Below are 27866 nucleotides of genomic sequence, written 5' to 3'. Positions count from 1 at the left end.
ACTGGAAATTGTGGCACAACTATTTTATTCACCTCTCTAAGATCAATCACAAATCTGTACACAGGTGGCTGAGAGGGATCAGTTCGTTTCAAAACAGGCAGAACAGGGCTATTGCAAACGTTGCCTCTTGTTTCTTCAATGACATCTTTTTCAATCAGATCGTAAACGATCGCTAACAAAGCTTTTTCACCTTCATTAGAGATTTTGTATTGGGGAATTCGTGGCATTTTAACATTGGCTTTCAATGTTACAACATATGGTGGTATTTCCAAAATACCCACATCTTTAGGACCAGTAGCCCAAAGAATATCAGGAAGAAACGACAATTCTGTTGGAAGTTTATCCCTTGACAAATACATTGGAGAAACCACTTTCTTACCTAAAGTAAGTTGTACTCCTGAAGGAGAACAGTACAAAGTCGCATACAATCTTCTTAACAGATCCAATCCTAACAAGTTTTCACCACAACCTGTTGTCAGAATAAGGGGTGCTTCTAATTCACAAGGACCAACAGAAAGGGACATGGGACTAGAAATCGGGTTCCTAACCGGGGCGCCAGAAAAACCTACAGAAACATTCATTTCGCCAGACAAAGGTGCGCCAGGGAGTTTAGAGTGCATAATAGAACTCTTTGTAGCACCAGTATCCAACAGAAAAGGTTCTGACACACCTGATGTAATCACCTCGACGGATGGTCCACTCTGATCTACTGGAACTGAAACAACTCCCTCTCTTTGTCTATGGCTGTCCTAGCAATCATTACCTTCCCAATGCTCATCTTCTGTATAGTAATCATCAGCATAGTACTGAGCTGTCCTACCAGATGCGTTATTCTGCTGATCAAACCTATTCATAGAATTTTGAGGTGGAAGGGGACGTGCGTTCTGGGGGACGTTTCCACGTCCTCTACCTCTAGGCGCTTGCTGAACACCTCTACCTCTTGTGTTTGACACACCATTTGCACGCTGTCACAGAATAGGGCAACTATACTTAAAATGACCCTCTTCCTTGCAATACGAACACTGGTTGGGACCTACAGGAACACGTGGCTGAGTATACTCTACTCTTTGCGAGTTCCTCTGATACTGTTGAGGCTGCTGATAATTATTTTGATAGTTATTCTGACCACCATTATTCTGGCTACCACCACCACGTGGCGGATACGCTTGCTGTAACAAAACCTTCGTTTTCAACTCTTTAGTTTTCTTGTCTGCTCTATCTTTCTCGTCTTTGTCTCGGTTTTCATAATATTGTGCAGTAGCCAATATTTGTGCTGAAGAGGAAACTGCCCAAGAACTCTCTGAATCCTTCAACTTCTTACACAACTCGGGAAGCAGATTGTGCACAAATTTATCGACGAACAAACGCTGACCACCTTCTGTGCTCATATCTTGACCACTGTGGTCGACAAACGTTTCTTCAAACCTGGTGAAGAAATCTGACACCGTTTCATCTTTCTTCTGCTTACATGCAGACAACTTATCCCAGTTTACACGCATCGCAGGCATTATAGTTTTCATATAATCAATGATCTTACCAGGAAGTTCTGCTACTACAGGCTCAGGCTTAGCACCACCAACCTGTCGGGCATCTGCAGCAGCAATATTAGCCCATGAGTCACCTAACTCCTGATCATGACCTGCATGACGAATCTTTCCCCATAAAGGCTGTGGAACAACATTCCCAAATAACATGTCTATGTCAGCTAAATTCATGATGCATGAACCTGCAGTCTGTGACAATTACTTGTAATACCCTGCAGGATTCTTACGGGGATCAGGCAATGTCTGTTTAAGGGCCAAAACTTCAGCTCGCTTCCATGGAACATGTACCCACACACGCTGAAAGAGCGGCATCAGCCTGAATTGCTTCCTTCCATACCGGAGGAACTTCTCTCATGGGATATTGTCTTCCCTTCTTTTTACCAGAAGAATCAGACTCGAACAACAACTTAGAAACACCTTCAGTCCTAAGTGACAACAACGTCGCAACTGCTTTCCTAACATCTGAACCCACAATTGTGCCTTTTGAAAATTCGAACCGTACATGGCTCAACTCGGGTGGATTAGAGTCCAAAGCATTTTCCTCTAAATCTTCACACAGAAAAACACACATTTTCTCAAAAACGTATCTCTGCTTTGATGCTTCCCACTGATGGAAGACATCCATAACAGATTCTAGATCATATATTGTCGGGTCAGTCATCCATCTATGTGCCAAATGATTTAACGTTTCTTTCTCCCTAGAATCAGGCTGTTTGCTACGCAACTGTTTATGCTCAGAGACAGGAGCCGGACTTGCCGCTCCAAAGAAAGGATATAAAATACTAGTAACAGTGCTAGCCACTCTCTGACGAACAGAAGGAGAAGTCGATGAAAAGACAAGAGGGAAAGCAGAGTTAGACGAGGCAGATGCAGAGGCAGTGTCAGGAGAAGTACTACGAGTGGTAGTCGATATAGTAGTCAAAGTTGTAGGAAGTATAGGAAGAGCAGATGTAAAAGCCGGTGGCCCTTGAGGAGGCTGCACCGGAGGAGCAGGAGCCAACTGAAGAACAGCTGGTGGGTGCTGTGGAGGAGCAGGAGGCGATGCAATCACAGGTTGCGCAACTAAAGGTTGCGGGGGTGCCGTAGCATTCTGCGCATAGGGGGGTGGTGAACTTAACAAATGCGCCATTAACGGATCTTTTTCAAGCTCTTTTGCTGCATCTTGCTGAAGAGGCGGCAAAACTGGATAGCATTTATCAATCACCATTTTACGTTGCCTGTGCAACTGCTCACTCATCTGTTCTTCTTCATGGTCTTAAAACTGCATAGCAGCTTGCATTATCGAAATACCCCTTTCTCTCTTATTTTTCTTCGCTAATTTAATTTCCTTCTGTTTGGCTTCCTTACGCCATAGGCGGAAAGAGTCAAACATCGCCGGTCGGGCTTTCTTCTTAAAAAGTTTAACTTCAAGGTTATCTAAGATTTCCGTGTCAAAGCAACCATATTGGGGCCATTTTAAAACACCATCTTTTCTGGTGTATTTGATCCACACTTCGTTATATGTGATGGGGCCTACTCCATGTTTCACATATAATTCATATGTTGGAGTTCCAATCGGAGGAACCGGATACGAGTCCTCCAATCGGGAATCCCTATTATTGCAACCAAGACAAAACAAATTTCCAAGTCTGCTAAGACCAGGCATCTTCGCTCTCTAGTCTAGCTTCAAACTTCAAAGGATTATCGATTACGATATTTCTCGTGAATACACGAGTCCTTCGGCTTTGGCACTTGCAAGTTCCAAACACAGATCCCAAAGGAATACCCAAAACTAAGAACCAACTAAGGACTGGGAGACGCTCCACTTATACTTAACTGAGATATCGATGACGTCACCAGAAGACTCGTCTTAGCGTTTCGCTCTACCAAACTTCAAGGGTCCAAATCAGGGCGATAGCCAGGGCAGCAGTCCTTTGTAGCCGTCGGGAAGCGGGGAACCTCGCAGCAAAGACTTTCGGACCACGTCGACATGCAGGGGTCGATGAAGTGGCGGCCTTCCTCCAGAATTTTCACACGAAGCTCCTCACAAACCTCTGGCTGGACCGGTACCGCTGGTATCGCCCCACGTAGGGCGCCAACTGAGGTACTGGGTTCTTCAGAACCGTTACCGAACCGGTAACCAAGCGGTGTCAGGGTACACCCAAAGACATCGAGTACTTTCCTTATTCAGACCACAGAAACTCAGTCTTCTAGGTGAAGTCAAGGATCGATTTTATTGGCTGCAACCAAGTAACAGGTCCTAGAAGTACAACAACACGGGATGTATATTCTCAGGAGACTGCTCAAATTTACAAAGTCAGGCTTCTCTTTTTATACGAAATATTGTGCTTTAGGCAAACATTCTTCGAATTTTAGTATACCATAGACATGTTCCCATTACAAAGAAAAAGCAGAGTCATGATGACAAGCCCATAGTTCAGTTTGTCCAGCCCACAACAAATTACCCGGCAAGGCCCAGCATTTCCATCAGATACCGGTGGACCCCCAATAAAAACGGGCACCTCCCCATCATAAAGCAAGTGAGAGAGAAAAGAGCAGGGGCAGGTGTGAGCAAGATTCGGCAGGGTGTGTGTGCGCGATGAAAAGGGTTTATGGCATGTTGTGCCTTGATGCTATCTCGTTCGGCCACTGGGAGAGGAACTGACCAAACAGGTTCGGCCTGGGGCAATGGTTTCAGCTTGCCTAGGTCAGAGAAAAGTCAATTAAGGTGTACGTGTCCTTTGGAATCGAATTTGACTTAATTCGCTTGCCTATGTGAGGGCAACTCCCAAAATGGCTGCCGTACACAAAATGGATGCCAAGGGATCAGGACGCAAATGACTAATTCGAGGTGAAATCGTCACTCGAATATGACAAAAATGCTTGTACATAGTCATGCTATGATGAAGTTTAATTCTCGAGTCCAGAATTACCTCACGAGTCCAGAATTTTCAGAACTACACAAGAAATTCCAAATTAAAATCTGGATTTTTCGAACATTGGCCATGCCATCCAGTTGATTTCAAACCAACTACCCGAGACTATTTTATTGAAAATCAGAGATATTAAGTCTTCCAAACCTCAGAGTCCAACTACAGGCTTCTTTGAATAAGATCAGTCAGAAATCAACTAAGTTCACAGAAAGACTAGAAGAACTGGAGCATGATGCTGTGTATCTCTAAGACCATCATAGTTTACTGCATAACAGCTCGTCTGAACTTGAGAAGGCCAATACTGCATTAAACGGGACGAGCTAGAAAGCTGTTCTTGCAGATCAAATCTTAGGTTCCAAGGAGTCCATGTAACCAACGACCAGACACCTACTTGCCTAGATAACAAACCATGGACAGCTAGTCACACTGGTGTGCCGTAGGGGGGGGTGCTCGACGCTGAGAGGTTGTGAGAATAACTAGGACCCATCCTTCTGCTTAGCCGAGGTTACATGAGAGAAGACAGAGAGATGCAGTGGTAAGCTTTGCACATCAGCTGGGAGCACATCCTGCTGCATCACATCACTACACGACCTGCGGGAGCCAGGGTATTGTCAGATGACAGAAGAGAAACTGAAAAATTCAGCTGAATTGGGAACAGCTGGGAACCGTAGAGGGAGTCGGAGTTGAGGCAGGAGCATCATGAACGGAGCCCGAAGGTGTTGAGAAGCCAGGAGGCTACTGTCACAATGAATCCTTTATACACTCCTGGAGGAGCGTGGCTTTCTCAGGTGTGAGCTTGTATCCTGGGCCATTTCGGGAGGAGGGGAAGGGAGCAGCGAGAAACAGAGCCCACTTGGTAATGGGAGCATTATTTGATGGCATGTAGGCACTGGTGAAAATCCCTCACATTTCACAACCCTGGTATACTTCATATCATTATAGAAAATCTTGCCTGAGCCTTTTGTCATTTTCTGAAGGGCATTCTCTGGATCGGTGGTCCTGACTTCCCTTGATCCATAAGTAAGAGAAACTGACATCTTCAAAGCTCCAAGATTTTCCGTCTGACCCCCATAAAGCCACAGTGATAAAATAAATGACACATGATTGAAAGCTTGTTGTTGGGGGTAGGGGTAAGGACTTCATGCCCCAGTTCTCCCTGCGGCAGGAAAGCGCCAAATATACCGCAAGCGCCAAGACGCGCCTACTTATTCCCGGGTGAAAACTGGGCCTAGAGTGGTCCCGTCTGCCTCCGTTCGAGGCTGGGCTAGGCCTGCACTCTTTCATTTTTTCACCACTGCTGTCTATCTGGTGAGCGTTTTTAGGTCTTGACCTCTGCCAATGTGCTTGCGCATTGCAGATGTCGAGATCTATAGTAGTTGAAACAAACTCTTTGACCAAGTGGATTCCATGCAGTTCATGTAACCCAGTCGTGTGAGACGCGCGTTCTCGTCAAACCCATAAGCCTCGCAGCACCAGACTTCAATGGAATGCCTCCCACGCTCCTCCCCGCCCCCTGCCGTGAGACTTCAAAGCAATCTCTCTAATAATAGATTTGGCATCAATAGCCATGAAAGAAAACTTTTTTCAATTTGAAGAGAGGTGTTACCTACAGACATCAGGCACCAGCATGGGCAGTATTTTTGCTCCAAGCATGGCGAACCTCTACATGCATAAATTTGAGCAAGACCACGTACTGAATGCAATGAACCCGTACCTAACATCTGTACGGGTTTGGAAAAGGTACATTGACGACATCTTGGTGGTATGGCGGGGCAGTGAACAGGATCTTTTGCTCTTCCACGAATGGTTGAATAACCGCAACAATTTCTTGCGGTTTACTGTAGAACACAACCAACATTCACTTGCATTCCTCGACCTTCTAATTACTGCAGCTCCGGAAGGATTAAAATTCGAGCTCTACAGAAAGCCCATGTCCCGGAATTCACTCTTACAATATGGAAGTTGTCATCCTAAATCACTTCGGGATAACCTGCCCTTTGGGTAATTTTTGCGTGTACAACGTAATTGCTCAACGAAAGAGAGCTTTAATAAGCATGCTACGGACCTGGAAAATCAACTATTAGAAAGAGAATATCCTAAGAAACTTGTCCGCATGTCGAAAAAGAGGGCCTCTAACAACAATCGGGAAGCTTTACTGGAACCTGCTCCACCCAAGAGACAGAATGAACGGATTACTTGTATTAACACCTTCAGTACAAGATCCAATGCAATTCAACGCATAATCAAAAACATTGGAAGATCCTGAATACTGGTCCAGATACGTTAGAACAACCTCTTTTTGCCTTCAAAAGAGGTACAAGTATCAGAGATCAGTTGATACATACAAGACCACGCTCTGAAGACATCCATCAAGTGGGCACACTTTGGGACATGCCAGCAGTGACAGGACACCATCCCTGTGGGAACTGTGCGGCATGCCCACAAACGAAAAAATCAACCAACATCGACATAGGAACAAGCAGAGCATGGGAACAGAGACGCTTCACAAACTGCAATAGCAGTCATTTAATCTATCTGATCACCTGTCCATGCTCCCTAAGATATGTCGGGATGATAACACGGAAAATCAAAACCCGGATTTCTGAACATAAAAGTACTATCCGGTGCAGAAAACAAGCCACCCGACTAACATATCATTTTTTGGAAGTGGGACATAAACCAACAGATTTTCAGTGGACAGTACTGGAGCAACCCTCCATCCCAGCCCACATCACAGATATATCCAAACACCTCTTCAAAAAAGAACAAAAGTGGGTGTACAGATTAAACACCGATAAGGCAGGCCTCAATGAGGATATCCCTTGGATGTCTTTATAACACAATACTTTTCAGTACAGTATTGCTGTCTAGTGACCATCCATCCTCATCATACACCAGCGATATATACCACCAAGTCGTGAGGCACTAAGATAAACTATATGCCAACATTCTCAACAACAAGAAGAGGCTTTGTTGTCACTTTTCCTTCATAACATCATCTCATATTCGTGAAATGCAGGAATTAATATAACAGTGGGGTTCAGTGACCTTTAGCCTTTATTATATATACCCGATAAAATACCATCACCTCGTGAGGATTCAAACTAGATAATATATTAGACTTCTCTAAATACCATGATGCTTTGTTGTTGTTCTCCTATACTGCCTACTAATCACCAAAATATAAGACGCAAATTCGGAGGTCTATCTTTAGATCTGAGCCAGACATAAGCAGAGATAATTTGGTACTATATAGAAACCAGATTATCCACATAATTAGCAGTAGCGCTTTTGGATGATGCGTATTTTCGAATTGCATCCCAAATTTTAACTATGTCTGATATAAATAATACACGGCTTAATAAGATATCACCCGGCAAATAAGCGTTTATAATACACTTTAGCAAAGCAAGTGTAAAGTTAGATATCGTAGCCACAAATGAGTAGTACTACATTACCCATATTACTTGCACTAGTGCCCTCTGATGATGCTCTTACATACGAGTCAAGAAATAAAATACCACAACTCCCATGATGCTTAGCCACGGAACCTACACCGTGTCTAACCAATCATGGGCTACTTTGTAACAAACCTAATACGTCTGCTAACGCGGGCCCGGCACCTCCCCATGCAGCACAGATGTCTGCTAGGTGTACCGACTGGCAGGTAAGCAGACGCCGAGACAATATATTCATTTGAATATTATTATACTTGCATGAAGGGAGATAACATTGGTAAATGCTTTCGAAAGTGCACACGTTACATAATACATTTGAGATCGATATTCCGTGATCTCGCTAGCAATATACAACAGACCAGGGACTCCATTACCAGTCCCCGCGTTGAAATAGTGAGTAACGCAGAAGGTATTTTTACCTTGGATCACGAGCCAAATAACTAGGATTAATTAATGAAACATACGAGTGGATATAAAATGAGAGCGAATGATGGTCATTCTACACAGGTACTGTCCATGCTTTATAGCATAATTACCCGCAAAAACATCAGCATAATATCAATTGAAATTACTTTCGTTTGAACAAAGAGATAGAAGAAAGTGAAACAATTGTACAGCTTTGGTTTTTTCATATAGAACTAACAGGGCATAAAAAGCATCTCATGATATATCATGAGATTGAGAAAGTGATGAAGCTTCTTACACAATATACTGACTCGGAATGATGACGGAGTATGAGAGGTTTAAACCTATGAGAACCATTATTCAAAGACCCACGGGTTTATGAACCTGTGTATGATTTGGAGTGATTTTCCTGTCTAGCCCTCGCAAAGGATTTTAATTATGACTCTATATACTCATTTTTCCTACATTATAGAGCGGTGCACTATCTTCCTGAGCTGTTGCCAGGTGAGGAGAAGCACGTTCCTCTTGAACCTGAGGTGAGCGAGAGGATATGGTGGTTAAAGGGTGTAGTGTACCCACACTTAATGAGCCATGAACTTTGCATGAAGCTCATGATAATAGATGACTTCTACTAATCATAGTACTGTTCTATTTTTGTATGTGTCTTTTTGTCTTTTTATCTATGTTGTTTGTGTCTTGATGACTCGCGTACTGTGACATCCCCTGAACATACAGGAGGACTACCAGGAGTGTACAGGTGATATCTGTATTCACTTTGTTGTATTTCTTTTCTAAGCAGTAGCAAAATACATGGGTCCTGATGAAGCGGTAGATACCTCATGGATCTATAAATATCCGCAGAAGCATGTTGACCATTACATCGGGTCAGTAGTTATTTGCTGAACCTACTGGCTTTTTTGCACTGAATCGTTTTTAACATTGGAAGCTGGACGGCACCAGAATAAAGTTTTTTTGCGCTCACTCCCCAATTTTAATAGAGCACTTTCCCTTTTTCACATCTTTTTCATGCACTGCTTTCAGTTACTAACATTAGTCCTTTGTGCCCCTTATCTTATAGGACTAGCCACTCCCATTTACATCAAGTGAGGAGGCAACAACAAAGATTCTCCACTTTGGGAAGTGGTTCAAATGATGAATAGGGCGGCAAAGGAAGAGTAACTGATGGATATCTTCCCATAAAGTGCGATATCCTGTTGTATGCTCTACTAACACACTTAGAGCAGACACTCAGTCATTTTTGACACATAGAACTTCTTTGTAGACCCACAGTTATTCTTTTTGTATTATGTGTAGGGGGTAGTAACTGTGTGGTCGGTAAATATTCCCTAGGACCCTCCATCCACCTGTTGGTTATTGTTGGGCCTGACTTCCCTCCATCCATAAGTAAGAGAAACTGACATCTTCAAAGCTCCAAGATTTTCCGTCTGACCCCCATAAAGCCACAGTGATAAAATAAATGACACATGATTGAAAGCTTGTTGTTGGCGGTAGGGGTAAGGACTTCATGCCCCAGTTCTCCCTGCGGCAGGAAAGCTCCAAATATACCGCAAGCGCCAAGACGCGCCTACTTATTCCTGGGTGAAGACTGGGCCAAGAGTGGTCCCGTCTGCGTCCGTTCGAGGCTGGGCTAGGCCTGCACTCTTTCATTTTTTTCACCACTGCTGTCTATCTGGTGAGCGTTTTTAGGTCTTGACCTCTGCCAATGCGCTTGCGCATTGCAGATGTCGAGATCTATAGTAGTTGAAACAAACTCTTTGACCAAGCGGATTACATGCAGTTCATGTGACCCGGTCGTGTGAGACTCGCGTTCTCGTCAAACCCATAAGCCTCGCAGCACCAGACTTCAATGGAATGCCTCCCAAGCTGCTCCCCGCCCCCCGCCGTGAGACTTCAAAGCAATGCACTGCTCTGAAGTGATTGTTTTTCACACGCTCTGCAGCTCACCATTTGCCTAGCGCTTTCATCCCTATCACTCCCCCCTCTCCTACTTCCCCTCCCACTCCTCCCTCTCCTACTTCCCCTACCACCTCTCAAACCGCATCGAGCTGTGAAGACTTTTTTTTTTTTTTTTGCTTTGAGTCACTCGGCAATCAGTGACTACCTGACACACATGGGCAAGCATGAGCTTAGGAATTTTGTTTGACCTTGGGACACGCATAAAGATATTGTGAAGAACACATTCTTAGCATTGGCAACTAATAACAATGGTTCAGTTGAGATCACGTTTGCGACATCTGTTCGTTTAATAGTCAACTATTATGACTCAGACGCTTTTGGGCTTGGGATTTTTTTGGTTCACACGCTGCGCACACCAGGTAGTGTTAAAGATGTGGCAGAATAAAGTATTTTTAGTAAGCAGCCCGGTCTGGCTCCTTTCAATGCATGGTCATTACCATATACACGTCATCATGTTTGATGCGGGAGTCAGCTATCCACAATTGAAGTCTCTTTCATGGCGGTTCTTTCGGTGAGTTTACTGACATGCTGAGAGTATTACCGAGTTTTTGAGGGTCACAAAGACGTTTGATTACACACTGCTTTTTTGTTTGTTGCAGGACACAAAAGCATATATACTATCGCCTCGAGTTGTTTACGGAACAACATTAGCGGACGGATCGGTAAGCTTGTATACAATGTCGGCGGCGGTTGAAATCTGCACATGTTTTGAGTATGGTTGATTCATATTGGTCTGGTGTTATTACCGAGTTCCGCTTTCTATCGATCTGTATCCTCCAGAGTATTTCTTGAATCGGTGGGTAAGCGATTCTTACCTCTGCTCAACACTATTATTCACTCAGGTTAGTGGTGAAGGAGAGTGGTTCATTACTCTGAATCAAGAGCCATTTTAATGACATTCTTTTCTATGGTCACACTCATAGCGTTTTTCAGCACACCTCACATCTATCACGGTGCACCCCCGATAATTATCCTGCTGGAGAGCAATCCGTTGTCTGTTAGTAGTTTTGTAATGCAGATAAACTGTATTTTATGTGGATAGGTCAGTGGGTTACTGCCTTTGTTACAGAGATTCTTGTGTTACTTGCAGTTCAGAAGTTACACTCCTAACATAGGACAGTGACCTATGAACTGTTCTCAAAGAGCTGCTTTCAAACATGAATGGTATAGTTAAAACTCCACCTTTTTAGGACTCGCCTGACCCAGCGCATGCGCTGGTCTGGCGAGACTTTTAGTAAGGGCTTCAAAAAATGCTCCATGGCCAGCCTACAGCGCGCGTGCATGTGTGTGGGCGCGTGCATGTGTGTGGGCGCCATATGACTTTCCTCGTCATGCTCATTAAGCACATCGCTCGCCGCGCTTGATCGTGATTGCAATCACTTTCACTTTCGTGGCCGCTTTGCTGTTCTCAGTGAGACAATATTTTCACTTGCAACACCTGCAATACAAAAGCGAATTTGAGATTAAACGAAGCACAGCTTTTACATTTTTGCTAGGTTAGTCCTTCTCCTTGTTTACCTTCAACCCTAGTTAGCCAAAGGCAGACATTTGTCATTGGCAAATGTCTTGGTCTAGCGTCTTAACTCTGTTATATTCCGAAGCCTGCAATTCGGTATTCCGTGTCTGCAGCGGCTGTCCTTTTAGTAAAGACCACTAATTGCCATATTTATTTGTTTTATCAAACTGGCTATACCACTCTTTCTCCATGCCTCCGACCTATATTTAATTTACTGGGCTGCTTCCTGCAGTTCGTTGCATGCCTGTGTGGGCCTCTGGCCCCTTCAGCTACTGTCCTGTGCAGGGACTATGTATTGTTGTTATTATTATTATTATTATTATTATTATTATTATTAATATTATTTATATATGTGTGTGTGTATGTATATGTGTGTATATATATATATATATATATATATATATATATATATATGTTTATGCAATGCCCTCGAGCTTGAGAAGGCACTCGACGCTCTCCCTGTTCATTATGCACGCCCTGCTGATGGTCCCCCTTCATGGCAATGCTTCGTTCTCAGGCATGGTCCGACGCGTTTCAGGGCTGGCACGCCCCTTCCTCATGGACAGGCACTGGGGATAAAATGATGAAACGCCTTTCCTTTTCAACATCACTTTTATTTGATGCGAGAACGCCCATCTGGGCGTGGTACAGTTTTGGACAGCCAGCTAGCTGCTGGGATTTGTAGTCCAAGAAATACTTACTCGCCTTTCTTGGACTACAAATCCCAGCAGTTAGCTGGCTGTCCAAAACTGTACCACGCCCAGATGGGCGTTCTCGCATCAAATAAAAGTGATGTTGAAAAGGAAAGGCGTTTCATCATTTTATCCCCAGTGCCTGTCCATGAGGAAGGGGCGTGCCAGCCCTGAAACGCGTCGGACCATGCCTGAGAACGAAGCATTGCCATGAAGGGGGACCATCAGCAGGGCGTGCATAATGAACAGGGAGAGCGTCGAGTGCCTTCTCAAGCTCGAGGGCATTGCATAAACATATATATATATATATATATATATATATATATATTTTTTTTTTTTAATGAAACCTTTTTATTCACTAATTTTACAGGATTACAAATTGCAAGAGGTCCACTGGCAAAGTAAATTATTCACGTGAGTGTTTAACATAATACATAGAAGTAGAAGTTGCAAGCTAAATAAAATCTTTTCTTTAAATAGCAGGGCTCCGTTAGTTAACATTCCTGTTTTTTTGGGAATGATGCTTGCCTGTCACACCAATTTGACATTTGGGGCTAGATAAATTCTGTTAGTCTATTCTCTCAAAAACAGTTGAATGAATCCGGCTTTAATGAAAGAGTGTTTCATCGTTTGTTGTTTTAACTGCCTTTGTCCGTATCTGCTTTGACATCTGTGGCCAACTGTTACCCTAGATAATCTATAGAAAGATGCATGTATGTGCGCTCCTGCTTTCTTTAGTAGGGGACGATAGTGACTGAATTGTTGTCCATCCAACAATGATCTCCTGTTCCTAATCTGCATTTCCGTCCTTCATCCCTTTGTGTGATCGTATGGAAATCATGATCTGCCAAATTTTGGGCTTGTTTCTTCATACACGAAACACCAGTATTAAAAACAAAAACACGTTTGTTTCATACAAGTAAGTTAGTGAAGTTAAAGTTGAATGAGCTAGATCCCTTAAGCAAATTAAGAGCCCTGTTACGTTAGTTTTCAAAATGCACCCAATGACCGTCTGAATTGGCTTCTAGTCACTGTTGAACTGTTAAGCCAAGGGCCTTTAAAAGCTGTACTGAAAAATGGCCAGTATTTGGCTTCACTTTTAGCCGTGGTCAGTCAAATATCTTTATTCGATTGTTAGAAGTAATCATAAAAGTACAAATAAAAAGAAGCACATTTCATTACAATATTAAAAAATACATAGTTATAATACAGGAATTCATCAGTTTCAAGGGATTCAAACTCAAGAAAAATATAGGATTCAAAGTGCATTTAAATAGTCCTACTCATACTTTTCCTACTGCAAATCACATTTTTTAGATACAGTGTCGTTGTTGCTACACATAAGTGATTGTCAAGACATTGAATATTAAGCATAGCCACACGGCACTGACCGTGTCCTAATTCTCTTAAAAATGGTAATAAAACATTCTTTCTTATTGCATCAGAAAATTTACAGAAAAGAAAAAACATGGGTAGTACTCTGGGGAGAAATATTATCACAGGGGCAGGGAGGTAAATCATGCGTCCAATTATTAATCTTAGGAAAACTAACTAATCTGTGAAAAATACCAAATCTAAAGCGTAAAAGTAAAAAACGCTCATAATTGTTAGATACATAAATTAGATAGGGCTGAATTTTAAAAGTCGTTAAAACCATTTGGTGCTGCAGGACAGATGATTTTAGGACCTCCATTGCAATTCTTTGAGAATCCAGAAAAGCTAGGCCCTGCTTCTTCAAATCTTTCCGTGAGATAGCTAAAACATTAGTGGGATTCAAAAAATAATCCTCTCTCCCAATATCTTTTAAAAAGTTATGAACATAGTTCACCAATGGTATCCGTTTGGCTCCCTCTAATTTTTAAATGTCTGTCAGAACATCTCTGTTTAGGTGTGTCGCATCTTGCGTCCAGAGCCTGTGCCATAATAGCACAGGTTCAGTTATATAAGCAAGACCCAGTTCCACATGGCAATTATAATTAGAGCTTTTAGGCAGCGCCAGGATATACTTTAAAAAATAATTTTCAGCCGTCTGAATGGGAGCGGGGTTTGCAAAACCCCAAACCCCACTACCATATGTAGCACCAGCCACACACTTAGCTTGGTAAATTTTAATTAATTCTACAGGTGGTCTAGTCCCTAACTTATTTGAAAAGATTTTGAGAGCAGCAGTCGATCGGGTCAGCTCAAGTTTTTTTGCTAACACAACTTGTGACCACATTTCATTCTGAGAGACCAGTATCCCAAGGTAAGAAAACTGTTTGGCAAATTCAAGCTTCTGTCCTGCTATAAATATAGGCCTCTTAGGTTTACACTGCCTGCCACAATACATAACGAATGTTTTTGATGTATTGACTTTAAGGCCCAGCTCATTCATAAGCCCACTTGAGTACGCGACATAAGTACAGCGTCGTCCGCGTACAAAAGCGCTGGGATTGGACGACCACCAATATATGGAGGATCCAAACTATCTTTGCACAGAGCTTCTTTCAATCTATTTATATACAGATTAAAAAGGAAAGGGGCCAGACACAGCCCTGCCTGACCCCACTCCTAATTGGAATTTTTTCCGTGCGTTCTCCCTTTAGGCCAAAGCGAACGCGGGCTGAGGCGTCGCTATAAAAACGTTTAAGATAATAAATAATATTATCTTCAACCCCAAGTTGTTCTAATAATATCCACAGCTTAGAATGGACCACACAATCTAAAGCGGCCGAGAGATCAACGAAGCCCAAAATCAAGTTACCCTGTTTTGCCCTCGTGTATTTCCCGACCAGCATTGAAAGATTCAATTCCTGTTCCACCGTCCCCAGGCCAAAACGGAAGCCATACTGAAGGTCAGAAAGAACAGAGTTTTCCTCTGCCCACTCCAAAAGGTGATCCAAGATTACTCTGCCTGCGATTTTAGTAAAAGATTCCAAAAGGGAAATGGGCCTGTAACAGCCCGGATCGGGTCTATTCCCCTTTTTAGGTCGAGCTAGAGTTGCGCATGCGTAGCATGCGGTCTAGCTCGACAACTATTGTATTCAGTTTCCTGGGAATCTGAGACAGCGTTCGGCCACGCGCCTCTGCTGTCTCAGATTTGTCCTCTTGAGCGCGCTTTTGATGCTGGCTGCTTGCTGTGTGCGCGCTGTTTAAAAAACAGTGTGGGTCAGAAAGTGCCGTCATGCTAGGCAGACAGACACTCCCGTACACCCCCCCCCCCAAACCAGTCATCGGGCTCTTTTAACACACACACACACACACACGCATACATACACACGCACACACAGACACACGCGCGCACACATCCCCCTCACACCCCACTCACCAGGTTCTTCTTGCGTGTCCCTCGGCAGCCAGCGGGTCATTCTGGTTTACAGGCGGGGGCCGCGGGGCTCTCCACGAGCACGGGAGCCCCGCTAGCTAAAACGGAAATCTTACGGCGGGCATAGGAGCGCCTGCTTCCTGTATTTGTCCAGCCCCGCCCCCGTCCCAACAAAGGTTGCCTGGCTTCCTGTTGAAGCCGGGCTGCGGCGGTGAGTTTGTTTGTTTATGTTTAGGTACAGTATTAAGTGACTATGCACAGACTCACTGGCTGTTCTTCCTACACCGAGACTCGAACCTGGGTCCCCAGTTCCATAGTCTACAGCTCCGCCCTTACGTCACAATCACACGCATATATATATATATATATATACTGGTCCGTGTCCGTGTACTTCTTGCCAGCTGGTGAGATTCCAAAGTGCATCAGGAAGCGGAGTGAGTGATATATATATATATATATATATCAAGCTGAGGCGGGATCATGCATTGGGGCAGTACTGCACAGCGCAACTACGTTTTACAACAGTGCACACACGTGTTATATATTTGGCAAATGTACAGTTGTGAGACTCGTGGAGGTGACCGGGAGTCTGTGACAGCCACCATTAGTCGCTGCCTCTAGCGCTCCTTGGCAGTAGTCACCTGGAATTTCCTTCTGTGGCTTGTTTGACTCGACTACAGCGCGAGGACCACACGCTGGTTCCACCAGTGAAACTCACTCACCCCTGCGGCTAATTTCATTTATGTAATGCAACTGGTCCTCATGTAAAACGTTCTGACACCTTCGGCTCGAGTTCGCGCTATATAAAATTTGTAAGATAAATAGTCCATATGCATTCAGTAGGTGTTACGTAAATCACTCTGTAAATGGATTTATTTGAGGTATTCCTTGGAAAAATTGCGTCTGCATCTGTTGGGCGCTATGCTATGGTATACATTCCTTCTACATGGGCGTGGTACCAAGTCAAGACTGCCACATCCAGCCAGTTTTTGCCGTTTGAGTCTGGAGGACTGCACCAGTAGTTTCAATCCCATACTTCTAATAAGAAGAGAGAAACTACAAGTCCCACCAGGCACCTAGTTAGATGTTCCTTGAACTCTACGACTGCTGGAGGATGGCTATAAGCACAACATATATAAAACGGCAACACCTTGTTCTTGTTGGACGCAGCGTTTCACCGAGCGGACAGGAAAGACTGTTCGCCAATCTTGACAAATGATATGCACCAGAGGTAATTAAGTTTTCTGAAGTGATATGGGCAAGCGACTCTAAGTTTTTCTTAATGCGGAGCCCTGTGGCATTGGCAGCGTGTTGCCTGGCAATGTGGTGCAGAGCACATTTGCAAGAAATATTTAACAGCTTCATTACTGCACTTATCCTGCCTACTCTCTTTATAGTATTTTCTTTTACTTGGTATTAGCTTGAAGTTTTAAAACATGTTATGAAGCTTTTCATGCTTGAGGATGTGACATTTTAATGTATATATGTATAGTTTTGATGTGATTGCGTCCGGAGCTTCCTGTCCCTCGCTCTGCCCCTACGGACATCTAGACGCTGTCTACCTTAACCACGCGTAAGGGAGATGCGTGGATCAGACAAGCATTGTTCTGCCTGTGGAGAAACGGCACAAGCGGCTCGGCCCATGTTGTCAAGGCCCTTAATTTGAGACGGTCTTTGCACTCATTTTTGGGGACAGGCACTTATTTAGCCCTGTAAGACATTTTGCAGGCGAAAGAGAGGGGAAAATACACAAACTGAAAGAATAAGGTAGAGAAAGACGGCAAACCCTTTACCTGTTGATGAAAGCAGGAACGTGCAAACGTGAAATAAAGGGGCACACAGTTCTGGTACAGGATTAAAGAGGCCTGAGGTGGATTCAGTTCTACAAGTACTTGGTATTCGACTTGCTGACATTTAAAACTAGCATTGGCATAGCCAATAGGTCTCTCCTTTGCACATAAGCAATCCGAAAACTTGGTAGCTATGCACTGTACCTGAATTACAACGCACATCCTCGCCGTGTAACTCATACACTGTAACGGGTGTACAGGTAGTGTTTTCAGAGCCAAAGGATATTCAGTTGGTTAGTCAGAGTGCGAATAGAGGGGGGGAGCAGAGTAGAAGACGTGCACGTACAGCTACGTGGTTCTGTCCGCATAACGATCACTAATTGCCTGGGCGATCACGTGTAGTCAATTTTCTGTGTTCAGCCATTCTCTTCCCACAGGTTGTCATGATGACCGTCGTAAATCCGCCATTTGCGCTTCGCTGCGACAGGCGAAAAGGCATGAGCGGAGCTGAGAGCGGGCTTAAGGCAGCAGTAGGAACCAAAGCCTTTCTGAGCCCGAGGGCAGCTTGTAGTGTGGAAGGGGAGAGTCCAGTGCGCACATGGCATAATTGAGGCTCCCGCTAGATGATGGGGAAAGGAAGTGGTGGGAAGCCTCTAAGTAGAAATATTTTGGTGAGTCTTTTTCAATAATTGGGCAGCCCTCACTACCTCTGCAGGCTGCAGCACACAAAGTCGCTACCTCAACTCCGGTTGCAGCCAGTGCTCCTGCTCAACACCCGCCTTCGTCACTTTGAGGCTCGCAGCTTGGCCATGGATGAGGGGGAGGAGCAAAAGGAAGGATCTGTGAACTTCCCCAGGTTGCAGGTAAGGTAAGCAGCCCCCAATATAATAACTCTACATGGGGGAAAAAGTTGTATTTCTTTAAGTAGCACTACTGTTTTCAGCTGATCCTCGTTTATTGCTTGCAAACTAACAAGGATCAGCTAAAAACACAAGCACTTGTTTTAACCCAATCACCACCCCTCCCCTCCAGTCCTGCTCTCCTGGTTTACTTTTTAATTTGTGAATAGCACTTTGTACAGCTCCAGACACTTAACAAGCATTTGGAATGCAAGAAGTCTCGCATTTGCGAGAGTTTTAGCCATTAGTATTTAAAAACCAAAACATAAATAAAATGCATTGTCATTTACAATGCCAATAGCTGAAACTTGGATAAATGCGAGACCTATTGCATTGCAAATGCTTGTTATAAATAGGAACTATTACAGATTCCACCCAAGTGGGCAGAAAATCTGTAAGACAACTAGCGTTAAGCACCTGGACCAGAAGGGGTGCCCACAGAGAAGAAGTGGTCTTAAATATATCTATGAGGGCACCATCTGGGCCAGGTGCCTTACCGCCTTGGCTTTTACACAGAGCTTTTTCAACCTCCTCGAGAGTAAAGTGTAGATTTCTAGAGGGGGGGTAATCAAAAACAGGCGTCTCAGATCCTACTTGTCCCTCACCCTTATATACTCTCGAGAAGTGCTTGACCCAATCCACTTCAGGAATTGCAATTTCTATTTTCGGGCCAGTCTCTTCCGTTAGGAAGGGAGTTCTGAAAAGTTTCCAAAAACTCGCACTATCATTCCTCATTGAAGCAGAATAAAGAGCTTCCCAAGCTTCATTCCTCAGAATATTCTTCCTGTCTTTAATTGCTGTTTTGTATTCCTTCCTACATCTACTAACCTCCCCAACACATCTAGGTTTTTTATGCAGCTCTTCTTTAGGAGCGCATAAGCCCTACTACACTTGGAGTCAAACCAGCCTCCCTCCTTTTTTTGATTCTTAACTTGCCTCGTGAGGGAAGCCTTAATTTCATTCGAGATTGAAAGGAAGGATACAAGAAGAATTTCAGGGGGTGAGTCTGCCCTTAAGCACGTCATTATTTCTGAAAAGCATTTATCAACCACTAATTTAGTTTTCTCTGTCTCATTCACCATGGCCCATTTTAGCGTATATCCGTTAACACTACCAATAGCTAAGTTCATGTCCAGACTGTCACTTACTTTTTCATTTATCAGAGTGGATGTAGTAGTTAGCAGGACGGCCACACAGAGCGGAAAGTGATCACTCAGTGCTACATCAGAGACATTAAAAGAGTGAATTCTAGTTGCATATTTATTGGAAACAGTAACATAGTCTATAATTGTAGAGCAACCCCTACCATTAAATGTTGAAGATGAAACAGAGGGTAAGATACACAGTGCGTTTGCAAACCCCAGATCAAATTTAGCTAGCAAGCTATTAAACTGTTCTCCTAAAGAGGAGTGATTAAAATGTAGCCGGCCTTCACCGTCATCATGTACTAGGCCACACCTATTATCCTGGGTTACGTCACACAAGTTACAGTTGAAATCCCCAAGCATAATTATCATCAATTTATGTTTTAAAATATTTTCCTGTTTAAACAATGCTTTGCTCAATTTACTTAAAACAATAAATACATCACCAGAAGGAATATTGTTATATAGATTGACAATAGCAATTGGAATATCACAGACCAAAACAAGTACTAATAGTTGAAAGTAAATATCGGTGACCGGTTCAATAACTCTTACAAGATCTAGCTTGTTGGACAAATAAACACTCAAACCACCCTTTGCTCTTCCATGCAAAACAGCAAGGGCCGGAGTATGAAAAGTCCTATAACCATTTAGATGTACAGGTTCAAGACTCCAGGTTTCCTGGAAGCATAGCAAGTCTTGTGTTTGAATAAAATCCCACCAAATTGGATTAGTGATTTTAGATCTAATACCAGCGATATTCCATGATGAGATTTTGAGCACCGGTGGATCTTTAAAGGGGATGGACGGGGGAGCAGGAGTCACAATGGTGAGGTCAGTTTGTAAGAAGAGGACCATTTGATCATTTCCCCCCCCCCTATGCCCTCATCTGCCATCAGAATACTCCCCGCAATTTGTAGATCCTCAGATATAGCTGGGACTGCACATAATAATTTCTCCCCAGTTGCTCCTATATTTTCTCTTTTACAGGAGTAGGGAGTAGGATCTAACTCTATATCTGGCACACTAGAGGTAGTAGAATCTAGCTGTAGTCCATCATTATTTTCCAGACCGCTAAGAGATTCATAATAAATAAATGTTGGAATACCATATCTTCTACCCCATGGTCCTTCCAGGTTCAAAGGCGGGCAGGGGGGGAGCAGGACACCTAATTGGTCGAGGCGGGGAATAATAATAACCAAGGGGAAGAATATCAACAGAATGTGAATCAAGTATCCCTGTGGCTCCTCTCTCGAGCAGAATATGGACCAATTGTGGGGACCGGAACGATAGAACTACATAGTCACCCCTCATTGTATTGGAGATGCCTACCCATCTCACTCTTCTAGCCATTTTGAACTCATCGAACAGGTGATTTTTGAGTTCAATCCTGGAAGATCAGGAATAAAGAGATTTATTTCTTAGATTATGTGGTAAATAAATTATTACCCTGGCAGAATTTCTAGGCATTAACAAAGTATCATGCATCAAGTGAGAAGCAGAGTCCGTGGTATCTGAGTTAAAATGGGCTTTATTCCAATAACTCGAGTCAAAGGGAGAATTAGTTCCATCACCACAGAGGTTCAGGAAGAGTCTTCTAACAATTATTTACTGAACATAGTATATATACGTTTCTTGTACATAGGCTAAGCAGAGCAAGAAAGAAAATGAGATAAGAACATGTGGGTGTACATGAGGGTGTGTACTTTGATGAGTCATAGGTAGGTGATAGGTAGGTGTCATAGGTGGGTGGGTACTTAGGAGGAGTTTGCATGACCAGCTGGAACTCTGCCCTACTTGTGCAACTTTGAGCATGACGTGCAATTGACGTGTAACTGGGAGGAGAGCTGACTTTCAACCTAGTAGAGGAATCTCAATTATGTCAGGGCGACCAGCACGTCTAGTACAACTGATATCTAGAGTCAAGGGATATATTATCTGAAGCAAAGGTTGTTCGTCACTCAAAGACAGAGAGGGCATATTTATTCGTTGCATGAGCTTTCTATGGGTGCAAGCACTGTGATTTACTTAAATGGAGACAGAATGGCTAGGCCCTATCTCCCTTGGACGGGTTCTGTGTACTTTTCCTCACCGGGCAGGGATGCCACTCTGTACAGCAAACAGATAACTGTTATTCATAATACCGTCTTGGCAGGCTTCTTGCTGACGTGACTGCAGCTCAGTATGCCAAGAGTCATGAAAACATTAATTCAGAAAGTGGTTTCAGGCTCAACCAGTACGATATTTATTTAAAAGAGCACAATGCAAAATGCAAATACATGGGCCTTCATTTTAGCTTAACGTTTGGGAGACTTGATGACTTGACTTGCAGGACATGTTTGCAGAGGCCTAGTGATTCAGGCCACTACGGAAAATATGCATGGGTGACATGCACATGACATGTAACATAGGGTATATGTAGTGGACATATTTGGTCAGGCAAAATATCATTTTCCTCATTCCCTCCTTGTCCCCTACATAACCCTTTAGGATACTTCTATATTCATGAGACCGTATAGTTGATCATACAGAATCATTTGTTCATCTTTTATCCTTTGTTTACGTGGATGGGGAACACAGGCAGTGGCACACAGGCCGCAAATCGCCGGACCACACTGCAGACAGAGACAGCAACCAAATACCATAAGTAGGGCCATTCCTAGGAAGGACATAACTTTCCATCCCCAAGCAGATATTACACCCCAGAACCAACTGGACCAAGTCCATGTGCCTGTATCTTGATGTGTATGGCATGAGCAATCTTGTGGAGCCTTGTTATTGCTTCGTACACAGATGGTGCATTATCTGGGATGAAAATGCAACAACTAGATCGGATGACTCTACAAGCTCCGCCCCATCCACCAAGATGACGTCTAGAACGAGGCGGTTTTGAAGAACGACAAGTCTAATAGCAGACTGTTCCTGGGTCAAGTTCGCCAGGGCAGATGCAGTTACATTTACAACTGTTTCAAGAGTCCTTGTTAACCTGCGTATCAGTTTACTGTTTTGGACGGGACCTATGAAGAAAAAGAATCCTCTGTTGAAATCTGTATATTGCTCCCAAGCTGTTTCAGTCTGATCGATCCCTGCGGAATCTGTCTCTCTCTTTTGTCTAACATGTTCTAGTCGTGAATCTCTATGATAATTTGATGGGGCTAGAAAAACGGGTGGCAATAAGAATGCTATATAACAAGTCCCCCCCCAGTCTAAGGGCAGATGTACATAGGCTGTCTGACCACAAATGAAATAGGTATGGCGTGATGTTTTGAAAGAAGAAAGTCCGTTATCATCAAACTCTACTACAGTGTTACACTTGCTGTGTCCCATATGTACTGAGCCTTTCTTACTAACACATAAATCACCTTTTGCTGGCAGGACTGATATAAACGGTGGACCTGTGTTTTGCTTGGGCTGAACGTTTAACATTATAAAATTTACAGATGCATTTCCCTGTTCGTACTCTTCATTCTCTAAATCGGTTCCCTTTCTTTGGGGGAATCCGTCTTTGTCTGGAAAGCATGCTTCATTCATTACTTTATTCAGGTTTCCATATATCCAGCCACCTGGATAAGCTATGTACCTTCTATCTATTGAGGTCATTAAGGCAAACCATGCTCCACACGAACCATTGTGTGAGAACGGTAAAGGGTAGAAGGGCAAGACTCCCTTCGTCTCTTGATAAGGTGGCATTTGGCCACATACCCAGCAATCGGTCGCATTGCTGGTCTGATGAGAATGGTGTAACATTCGAATAAAAGTATTGTTACGTAGTGCAAGTCGATATGACAATTCATGAGGTGGCAGGTCACTAAATGTGTGCTCTGCGGTGCTGTTACTGGAAGAGTGTATATGTGAGGAAATGGGAAAGAAAACATGTAGCAATAAACTAACACCAATTATAACAATGCACAGAATAAAAAGGATGATCAAAGTAACTATACATCTACTGCGTAATACCTTGCAGTACTTTTCCTTCTTATCTCTCTTCTTGCTATTCTCATATGTGATCTTATACATGTCAGAATCGAGTCTAACCGATTCACCACCGGGTGGGCTTAAACAATTAAACTACGTCTGACTTGCTAGTTCTTAATCTAGACCTATACTCTTGCTGAGGGGTATTTTCTAGCAAAGGTCAGTGTTCTTTATAAAAGTTCCAAAGTTCCAAATAGTGATGAAGGTGAGTTCGGCCTTTACGTCCTTCCACCAACTTCGGCGTCTTCCAACGTGGCTCAAGGGGACTTGAACGATCAAAAATCCGGACACAAGTATAGAATCCTCTGGTGCTATGGCATGTTCCTTGACCTGGGTGTTGTCAGGGAAGGCGGCAGCAACCTGTGAATGAAAAAGAGAGTAGTGCAGACATCAAGGAAGCCAGGTAATCTGTCAGCATGTTACTGTCAACATCAGTTATTTTCTTTGGCATAGGCGTACCCCACATATATACTCCATAAGGAGATAGGCCTGTTATGGAATGAGCTACCATACGCATGTAAAAGAGGGCAACCGGCAAGGCCACCATCCAATCCACGCCTTTGTCTGTACAGATCTCAGCAACTATGTCTTAATTGTCTGATTATGTCTTTCTACAAGGCCTGCTGTTTCTGGGTGTCTGACACAATGGAATTTCCATTTGTAACCTAACAGAAGTGACACTTGTTTCATTAGTTCAGAGGAGAATGGCTGATCGTTATCTGAATAGATCACATGAGGTAATTCATATCTGGGGGAGTTCTGCGCACTAATTGTCTGGCTGTTGTAACAGCAGTATAATCTGGAACTGGATATGCTTCTGTCCATCTAGACAGTGCACACACAACTACTAGGAAATACTTGTTAAACCTCTACATCTGTCCATTTGGATATAATCCATCTGGAGAACTTCAAAAGGGTGGTCAGGAGGATGAAATCCGCCATGTTCCACCGGAATGCCTTTACCTGGATTGAACTGGTAATAGATCATACATGTTCGCTGCTTGTTAAACCAAATGTTTTGTAAGCTGTCTATCATTGCCTTCTCTCCTAAGTGTGTTGGACTATGTGCTGAGAAGAAAACAATGTACCTTTTCCCTTAGTCATCTAACCTTGGTTAGTCTGGACCCCTCCTTGTAAAGTCCATTTCTTTATCTCATCTGTTGTGGCATATGTCTGTATGTCGAGTACATCTTGTGTAGGATCCCTGACTGTCATACATGTTGTCAGTAATGGTACCTCTGTCCTTGTCGTGTCTGTTGGTGTCTGGGCTGTCTGGGCTGTCTGGGCTGTAAGTTTAGCTGTTCGGTCTGCCAAGTCATTACTCTGGGAAATGGTGTCTGTAACTTTGGTGTGAGCTTTATATTTCAGGATAGAAATGGCTGTAGGTGAAGGTATGGCCTCTAACAGGGCCTGAATAAGCTGGCTGTGCTGAATCTTGGTCCCATGGGAGGTCTCAAGAAACCTCTCTCTTCCTCCTCAGAACCCCGAAATCATGAACAACGTCAAAAGCGTATTGTGAGTCAGTATAAATGTTTACTTTCAAGTGCTTAGCTCTTATGCAGGCTTGTGTCAGAGCAATGAGCTCTGCTGCTTGTGCAGACAGTGTGTCTATTTCCTTTGGTCACAGCATAGGCTGCTACTAATTCTCCTGCACTCGTTCTCATGCATGAACCATCCACATAGAGTGTCAGGTCAGGGTCTGGGAGTACAATATCTGTCAGGTCTTGTCTTGGTCTTGTCACTATATTCATAACTTCCACACAGTCATGTGGTGGTGCATTTACTGTACTTGAGGGCAAAAGTGTTGCAGGATTCAGAATATTACAACGTCTGATCTCTATGTGTGGTTGAAATAATGTCAGTCCATATCCTGTCAGTCTCGCTACAGTCAAATGTAAAAATAAATAAAAATAAAAAAGCATAAAATGTTTACTGTAACATGGAGTCGCTTAAAACTGGCGCTTGACATAATGTTCTTTTTAATTCCTCAAATGCCAATGTGTGTTCTTGTGTCCAAGGGAGAACAGTCAGAGTAGTTGCCTCCTGTGTAGTTAACTGTATGAGTGGTTTGGCTAGATATGCATACTGGGGAATCCATTGCCTACAGTAATAAGTAAGGCCAATAAATGGTTATGTTAGCTGTATACCTGGTGTACCCTCCTTGGAAAGCAAGTGTTGTACACCACTTGCTTTACACAGAAAGCGTAAGACTGTCAGAGATGCAATGTCACAGTCTGGTTCTGATCTTGCTGTAATTAGAATGTCGTTTATGTACTGTATCAGTGCTGTGTTGGTAGGCATGTAAACACTGACCAGCTGTCGCTTTAATGCTTGACTGCAAATGCTAGGACCCTCTGTCATCAATCCAGCAAAAATGAATTACATAAAAATAAATAAATAAATAAAAATGAATTTTCAATCCAAAACCACAATTTTTATTTTGGGGGAACCTCAAACAAACGCCCACGAACCTCTGTTAACCTCTAAGTTAAGTGGAGCCTCGTTCCAAAAGCTCTGCAGTTTACACTAAAATCCTACTCTAAATCTTGGGAATAGTATGACCATACTACCTACAATATGTTCTCTAAATGTATTTGAATAAAATCCAAATTATCCCAGCATAGACGGAAGGCTGGAGCCTCTGTGAGAAACAGCCCCTCCCTTTAGAAAGATGTCTGCGCTCGGAACTTTGGATCAACTCCAAGCCGGGCTACACTGTGATCTAAAATTGAATGACTGCCAGATGCTGAACCCATCGCAAGAGCAAGACTCTTGCCAATTATTCTGTTTACACTATTTTAAACTATACATTTGCAAGCGTGACTTATCTGTAAGGAAGAGCAACTATTTGTACACAAGTCAGAGGGGCTGGGGAGGTAACTTCGCTACGAACTCACTCCTTGCTCACCTACCCCTCCCCTCAGAGCCAGGAGCTGGCTCAGTGTCAAACATCACTAAGAGGAGACAAGCCTCTCACTCGTCTCTGCTTCTCTAAAATTGGGTCGCTGCCGACGCTGAGCTCATTGAAAGAGCCAAGCGTCTGCCAAGTTCCTTAAAGAGTGAGCTGCAAGCCTCCTCTCTTTACATGCGAATGAAGCTAGTGTAAGTCTGAGCAGTAGCCCTCCCTTTACATAAACATTCCTCTGCGGCTCATCACGGAGGCTCTGAGAGCTGAGAACAGCTGCCAAGTTACTGAAGACAGAGCTCGGTCTCGTCCGCGGAAAAGAATTGGAGTATGGCCAATATCAACAAGACAGGCACAGGCCACCTCGCTCCAAGAGGGAGTAGCCCTCCCTTTACATAAACATCTGTCCCTGGGAGTCAGCCAGGAGAAGTTATTCAGCCACTTCAAGGTCGAAAAACACTTTCTAAGTAATTCAAAACATAACTGTTCCCAGGACAGAGAGCTTAACCCACGTTCTCTAACTTAACTGAAGCAAACTTTTAAAACGTTGTAAAAAGTAAATTAATAAAGATATATCTTTTTTTTGTAACTAAGTGACATGCTAGCATTTTAAAATAATTCTGTACTGCTACTTAAAAGCTCCACTTTCTAAAAAACACTTTTGTCTAACTAATTCAGCTAGAAGGCAAGACATTTGAAACATGGGCATTTGTTTAGCATGCAAATTAGCACACATAAAAGAAAGGGACAATTTGCTTCTGCACACAATGCTAAGCACTTTGCAGTTGAGAAAAAAAAACGAATTATCATGGACTGTTCCGTTGGGACTGTTCTCTGCATATATCAATTGAGCCTCTCTACTAAATGTTGATCTGAAACCATCTGTGTAAGTATTGTAGCCCTGAATCAGACATAATAAATCCTATTTTCCAAGTCTTGTTTAATGAACACTGCTTTTACCGTGCAACATTATACCTTTCTATCAGCAGCCTGTCAAAGTACATAGGTGAGCCTTGAAACTAAATGAATGCAAATCAAACTAATGTAGGGGACTCTTAGCAATGCATTAAGATGGTAGTGTATTGTAGCTATCAAAAAGGGCCACGTTCATTAATTTACAAATAGCCATTTTTCCTAAGTAAGTGTGCAAGCTTTTCTAGTCTACCTATAAAAAGGGCCAGATTCATAATTTTTCAAACAAAAAAACCCCCATGTTTTCTAATTGAGTCTATTAACTGTCACAACGCTATTCTAAAGGGCAGCTTGCATTGGGAAAAATATTCTGTAGGAACATTCCTATTTAAACAAAAAACACTGTTGCATTACACTAATTTAAAAGCACAT

The 27866-nt window shown here is 43.1% G+C and overlaps 1 protein-coding gene across 3 annotated transcripts in view; it reads left to right on the top strand.

Moving 5' to 3' along the window:
• Positions 1-27866, top strand: part of LOC144784230 (uncharacterized) — a 1557451-nt gene that overhangs the window by 22184 nt on the left and 1507401 nt on the right. The window contains exon 2 of one of the 3 annotated variants that reach the window (XM_078662881.1): positions 8792-8855. The exons of the other annotated variants lie outside the window; for them this stretch is intronic. The gene's annotated coding sequence lies outside the window, so the exon portion shown is untranslated. The remainder of the gene's footprint in view (positions 1-8791; positions 8856-27866) is intronic. 3 annotated transcript variants of the gene reach the window in all.

Source organism: Lissotriton helveticus, chromosome 10 (genome assembly GCF_964261635.1).
Source record: "Lissotriton helveticus chromosome 10, aLisHel1.1, whole genome shotgun sequence".
Taxonomy (NCBI): domain Eukaryota; kingdom Metazoa; phylum Chordata; class Amphibia; order Caudata; family Salamandridae; genus Lissotriton; species Lissotriton helveticus.
The sequence above is the reverse complement of the archived record's forward strand: the minus strand, read 5'-3'. Positions and strand labels throughout refer to the sequence as shown.